The following is a 6,679-nucleotide window of genomic DNA, read 5'->3' as shown; positions in this document are numbered from 1 at the left end:
GAGTGTACATCTAGAGCACCACAGCCTCCCTTGGAAGCATCAGAAGAGTTGCCACAGTCTCCACTAGAAGCATCAGAAGAGTTGTGATGCATGTATGATGTTGTGTTTGTATATATGCATGAGGAGCATATTCTCATGATGTTGTTTACTCCATGAATATTATGGTTGACATTTATTTGTTGCAATGTATGAATCATGATGTAGTTTTTGTTGATTATACACCAATTTCTGACTTATTACTTAAGTGGCATTTAGTCATGATATTTATATATTTATTTCATGCACACAATTTTATGATATGAATGTGTGATGATGTGATTATTAGGAAATATAACCTTCTGTGATGAGAATTTTGATATGAATATGTGATGATGTAATATTTGTAATATATTTCATGGCAAAGTATCAATTCCCAATGCTCCACTCACTTAAAGTATAGCATTCCCAATGCTCTGCAAAATTTTATTCAGTTGGACATTCTCCACTCACTTAAAGTAGAGCATTTCCAATGCTTCTCTCACTTTATTCCAACCCTTATCCTTATCATAGCGAACACATCGTGCCTTAGTGCACTTGTATTCTTCCATCGTAGTCCTTCCACAAACACTCTCTTATTTCTTACATCCTAGTCCTTCTGATTAACTTGTATTCGTCTTTCACTTTACAACTTCCCTCACTTTCTATCACTCTTGAAGGAGGGGCAACTCACTATGCATCCCTCGCTATCGCTCCCTCACTCTCCTCCCACTTTCCCTCTAAGACAATGACTAGTTACTACCCGACTTCATTTACTGAACTCAAATTCTGTCTTAGATCTCTTTTGTATGGACCAATGAAGTGAAAATCATTCGAGGAGGATATGTTACGCACATGGCTGCTTGATTTGAACTCAGCAGAAGAGGTGAATATCCTTAGCTTTCTTTTTCGCTTCTTTTAATCACGTACTTCTTATGCGAACGAGTTAAATTTTCGTATAGGATATGGCAGTGGCTAGAAGCTGTATTGAGTCGGCGGAAGATTCGAAACAAGTTGTGAGGAGAGTCTGTGAGGAGATTTGCGATGCCAGCCCTGGTTACGCATGGCCTGCAAGTTTAAAGTCTGCTTGTTTTCATGAAGCTAATGCCATAGTAGGCACTTTCGAGGACATATGCTCTCTCTAATGACTTAATAGTCAAGTGATGGAAATTTAATTCCATAGAAATTTAAAGTAACTGTGAAATTTAATTCCATAGACTTATGTGTTTTCTAAAGTAACTGTAATAGACAAGAAATGAAACTACAGTTCCACAAAGACTTTTTAGTTCTCTAATGTAAAGTTGTAATAGACAAGAGAGACAAAGATGATATCTTCTAGGCTGAGCTAATGGAAGGTGTTTTTTAACACCATATGGCTTTGAGTTATATGATCTACTTCTTGTACAAATGTGTCATGCTTTTTTTTAAATGTACTCTAGTTTTTTAAATGTACTCTAGTTTTTTTTCTAATTTGATTTTTTAAAATCTTACTTTTTGTCTCTTTCAACATGAAGTCCTCTTTTTTTAATGTACTCTAGTTTTTAAAACATGTCAAGTCATTTTTTCTAATTTGATTTTTTAAATCTTACTTTTTGACTCAAAGTTTTGTTTTATAAGAGCCTCTTTTTTTTAAATGCTGTATCCAAAATTATCTCACAAAACGAATTTGGACAGTGCACTAGTCCAAAATTAATGAAATAGGTGTTTGACACATCATCCTAAACATTCAAATCAATCACAGTAGAGAATGGCACTAGTGCCACTCTCCAAGATCTGATGGATCTATGGAAAGAACTGCAATTCAAACTCTTTGGAAGAACAAACATTACAATACATTGGCTTCAAATCACACAAAACTAATATCAATCAAAAAAGTGACAATGTTTTATAATTGAAATGGTTGCTACTACTTTTTAAAGCTACAAATCATCACGTGACAAAACAAGTGGAATAATAGCAATATCTTCAATAGCTATAGGAGGCGAGGGTCCCATTGGCTCACCCATCATCATTTGAATCATGTGGCAGTGGTGAAGCAGGACATGTTTGCAGTGGCTTTTCGATTCTGAACCAAAATCTAATCTTTGTATTATTTGTTAAAAGATCAGAACAAATGGACTCAACTTCCCTTCCATTGAATCCACATTACGTATTTATGAGTAAGAACACCCTCCCCCTCCCCCCCCCCTTTACCGAGATTGTTGTTTACCTTCGATGTGTGAACAAAAAGCTAGCCTAGTAGTCTCATCTAGCCCTTGTAGCTATATCAACCTGGGATCCACTAAATTCCACCTTCATCATTTACTGTTCTAATGCTAAACTCAAGGCTAGTCTATCAATCTTGATAAGTACCTCTTCATGCCACAAACTATAGCTCAAAGGGTGTGTGTCTTGGAGTAGTTTTGCATGTAATGTCACATACCTAATTTTCTTTTGAAACTTGTTTTTCTTTTGAAACTTGTAGTTCCCATTGGCTATAATGCACTATCACAAGCTTCCTAATATACAAGGTTCCTTCAATCCATTCATTTTGTCCATTAGTACCAAGACAACGGATTCTTGTAATCTATACTTGATACACTTGGATTCCATGAGGGATTCCACATCTTCATTAAAGATAATGAAAACCACTATCGAAGACAATCTCCATGGGAGCACCAAACCAAGTGCATATCTATTCAAAGATGAAATCATTCACCACCTTTCCATTGAACAGTAGAATATCCATAGCTTCTAACCATTTAGGTAAGTATTGTGTGGTAACAATGAAATAGTTTTTCTTTCTAGAGTTGGGCTTCTAGAATTGTGCTAATGAAATCTACCCCCTACTTTTAAAAAGGATGTGTAGAAAATGTTGAGTGGTGCTATCCAAGTCAAAGTTCCTTTTTTCCAAACAACTTGTGGCAAAACATACATGTCTTGTAGTAGCTAATTGCTACCTCATTGCTAGTCCTTGAAAAGGGTATGCCAATAGTTGCTAGCATGCTTGGGGGGTGCACCTTCATAAATCATATATATCATGTGCATTCAATGGCATATTTTTAAACCCCTCTATAACCTCCTTCCCCGTATTTTATGCATAACTCTAGCTCCTTTGTGGTATTATATTATCAAGCTCCAATATTTTTAACATTTCAACCTTATATATTTTCTTTCCCCTCTTGCAACTTAAGATTTAAATTTACTAATTTCTTCAAAAGGATTAGATTCATCATACAGAGCTAGCTACAAGAATCATATGAGATGATTTCGGCACCTTGTATGTCCATCTTAATATGTCATCATTTGTACACAAGGGCAACCAAACATTATGAATTTACACACCACCCATCTAAAAACCCATATTACGATATTTACATAGATTTTATGATTTTAGATATTATACTCAACTTATGAAATACCCACTATGTCTAAAATGGTAAGAGTGAGCCTTCTAGTCAAAAGGTTATGGGATTCCCACTAGATGTGAGGTCACAGGTGAGTAGTTCTCTCTCTCTCTCTCTCTCTCTCTCTCTCCCCCCCCCCCCAATTTTGATCACGTGCGTTTAAGAGGTATTAATATAGCCCCTCAGCTAACCTTTTCTCCACAATAATACCATCCATTGTTACTTATGAGTCAATGGATTTTTTCTACAATTAAATTATAAAGCCTCTACTGTTATTGAAATCCTATGAATTTATTTTCAAAAGTTGATTTAAAATACCCTCCTTGTGAGTGCACGTGGTACACTAAAATTTTGTGGGGTGAAGACCCTTTGTGTGTGTGTGTGTGCGCGCATGTGTGCGTGAATGTGTGCATGCATATGCATGCACCTGTGCTTGCATGCATTGACCCATGCATATACATGTGTGTGTGTGTGTGTGTGTGTGTAGATTAAAAAGTCCCATCAATAATTGAGCCATACAATTAATTCCATCAATTGGATAAAAAGTTTAAAAAGGAAAACATATAAGGAAAAAATGTTTGAGGTATCTAAGTTAAAAAATGGAACTAGAGTTTGCTAAATTTTGATCACATTAAGAATTTTTAATAATATTGAGATTGACAAATATAATATTGAAAAAATGTCGAATCCTCAAGCAATCCAAGTTCCGAGGTCGAGGTCCACTTACCGGCCACCATCCAAACAAACTAGGTATTAGAACATCATAGTTATGTTTGGGTAGACAGGTAATGCCTATTTTCCCCGGCTTGTTATCGCTTTACCTAGGAATATAGACAACCATATGGATTCTTAAATAATTAAAAATAATAATTTTACCACAAGTGAACTTCAAGTCACAAGTGGAGTAAGGAGCGAATGAGTGCATGGGTTAAGAAGGGATTAGAGGAGGCATGGGATGATTAGTGGGCTTGGTATGTGGGGTGGCTAAAAAGAAAGTGTAAAGGGAAGACTTCATGGGGGTAGATAAAAGAATAATTCATAGTTAGGGAAGTATTCATGTGTGTGTGTGTGTGTGTAAAAATTATTTCAAGAATGAACCATACAATCAAATTTAGACTAGAGATTGCTCAATCTAAGAATAAATTGCTAATTGGAAAATATAATAGAATTGATTGCATCCTTCCATTTCAATGATTTATCAAATGGTATCAATAATAGTTTTGCTAGAGTAGGTAAGCCTTTATGCCAATTAACCGAGGAGTAGGAAACTATACGTGCCAACCAACCAAACAAATATCATAGTTAGAAAATTATGACATTTGTATGGGTGTTAGGTATCCAGGCATCCCTCACACGCTTGTTATCGATAAAGCATTAACAACCAAGCAACAAATTATTAGATAAAAGATTGAGAAACCACATCCATCTTGAGTAAGTGCTCCCCATTGAGCATTGAAGTGGGGGGATCAGGATTCCTTGTCATACCAAGACTTGGTACATCTATATATCTAGATGCGAAAGAGAAACCTTTATCCATCATATTACCCATGCTCTTAGAGACATTGGAAGTAAAAGAACAAGTTAAGTGCACATGAAGACCTATAATTGATAGCAAGAGATCAAAAAAATTGTAAAATATAAAAACATTATAAAAGTTCTAACATAAGATTATCGTTCACTATTCAAAATATCCAACTAATATAAGAGGTCTAATCACAATACAAAAGGCTTTAAGAGGGATTAAAAAAGGCTAAGTGATTGTAAAGATATATAATAAAATGGACCAAAAGTAATCCAGTCCTAAACACTGGAGCCAAACGTGATCAGTTGCACCAACATCATGACCGCCATCAACGGCTTAAGAGACAAGGCAAGGGAGCCACTAAAGTAAGAAGTAGCACAAAGGAGGTAGTGAGTTGAGGCAACCACAAATACACCTTACGAAATCAAGAGCAGAGGAAGAGCTTGAGAGATTTTGTAGATTGCGCCAGTCGGCCGAACACAAAGGAGCTACATGCAAGCAACTGAAGCAAAGCGCAACCAAACTAAACAAAGATACCACTGCCAATAATCTGAAGGCAATCACATGGGCAAACGATCAAACAAACCTTCTGTCAGAAGTTGAAAGAGAACGAAAATACATGCCAGCATTAAACAAAGCGACATATTGTGTAGGAGCAAGAGTAAGTAGAAATCGAGGGCGAGCGAGAAGATAGAGAGTAGAGGGAAAGCACCTGTGCCAAAGCCATCGCATAGAGGTAGGATGAGATGAAGGTTGAGCGTAGAGGGATTAGATGCAAGGCTTAGGAAGATAGAGGATAAAGGTAGAGCATAGAGGTAGCTATAGAAGTCACGGCAAGAGGAGAATAGAGGCAAAGTAGGGGGTATTTAGATAGTTAGCTCATGAATTAGTAAAAGCACTGCCAAATAGGTCCATCAACCATATCCCATACTTAAATTGAGGAGGTAGATCAAATTGAAAGCCTACGGTAAGGTTTAAGAGTCAAATGTAGACTACGGTAATTTAAGGTCGAAATAAAGACCACAATTGCTTATCGAAGATTAAAGATAAAAAATGCACCAAGACATGAGAGAACCAATCGAAACGTATAATTTATTGACTGTAGTAGCTCTAAGTAGACGATGAGAAGGACAAGTGAGGGCGCTATGCAGTAGAGCTAAAGACAACAACTACTGTGCATACAACGAACCATAGAGCTTAAGAGACAACTACTGTGGCATAGCAAAAAGAATCTTAATGTAAGGGTAGTTACTTTTAGAGGGGTTTTTTTGCTAAGACAACAGGTAGTGGTAAGTGTAAATGTGTAGGAGAGCGGAGAGAGAACAAGTGAAAGAGAAAGAGGAAAAGCAAGAGAGAGATAGAAAGAGAGAGAGAGAGAGAGAGAGAGAGAGAGAGAGAATGTAAAGGCTTAAACTAAACTAACCAATTAAGGTAAATTAAGAAGACAGAGTTAAAAAAAGAAAGGAGAGAGAGAGAGAGAGAGAGAGAGAGAGAGAATGTATATGTGTGTATGTGTGTGTGTGTGTGTGTGTGTGTGGCCCACCCCCAAACTAGAGGGTAAGACCACATGGTGGGAGTAAGCCCACCATGTGGAACTTACTCCCCACCTACTAATAATAAGTGAATAAAAGTGGATCTGTATGATAAGTGTCAAAATGGAAAAATAATGCCAACAGTAAATGCGTAAACCACTTCTGCAAAATAGATATAAAAGTTAGCAAAAAATAAGGTGGATCACAACAACATGACTAGGGAT

This window comes from Dipteris shenzhenensis, chromosome 5 (assembly GCF_047967505.1).
Source record: "Dipteris shenzhenensis isolate YYH24624 ecotype China chromosome 5, Dip_SZ_1.0, whole genome shotgun sequence".
In the NCBI taxonomy this organism is placed as follows: domain Eukaryota; kingdom Viridiplantae; phylum Streptophyta; class Polypodiopsida; order Gleicheniales; family Dipteridaceae; genus Dipteris; species Dipteris shenzhenensis.
Note: the sequence above shows the minus strand (reverse complement) of the source record.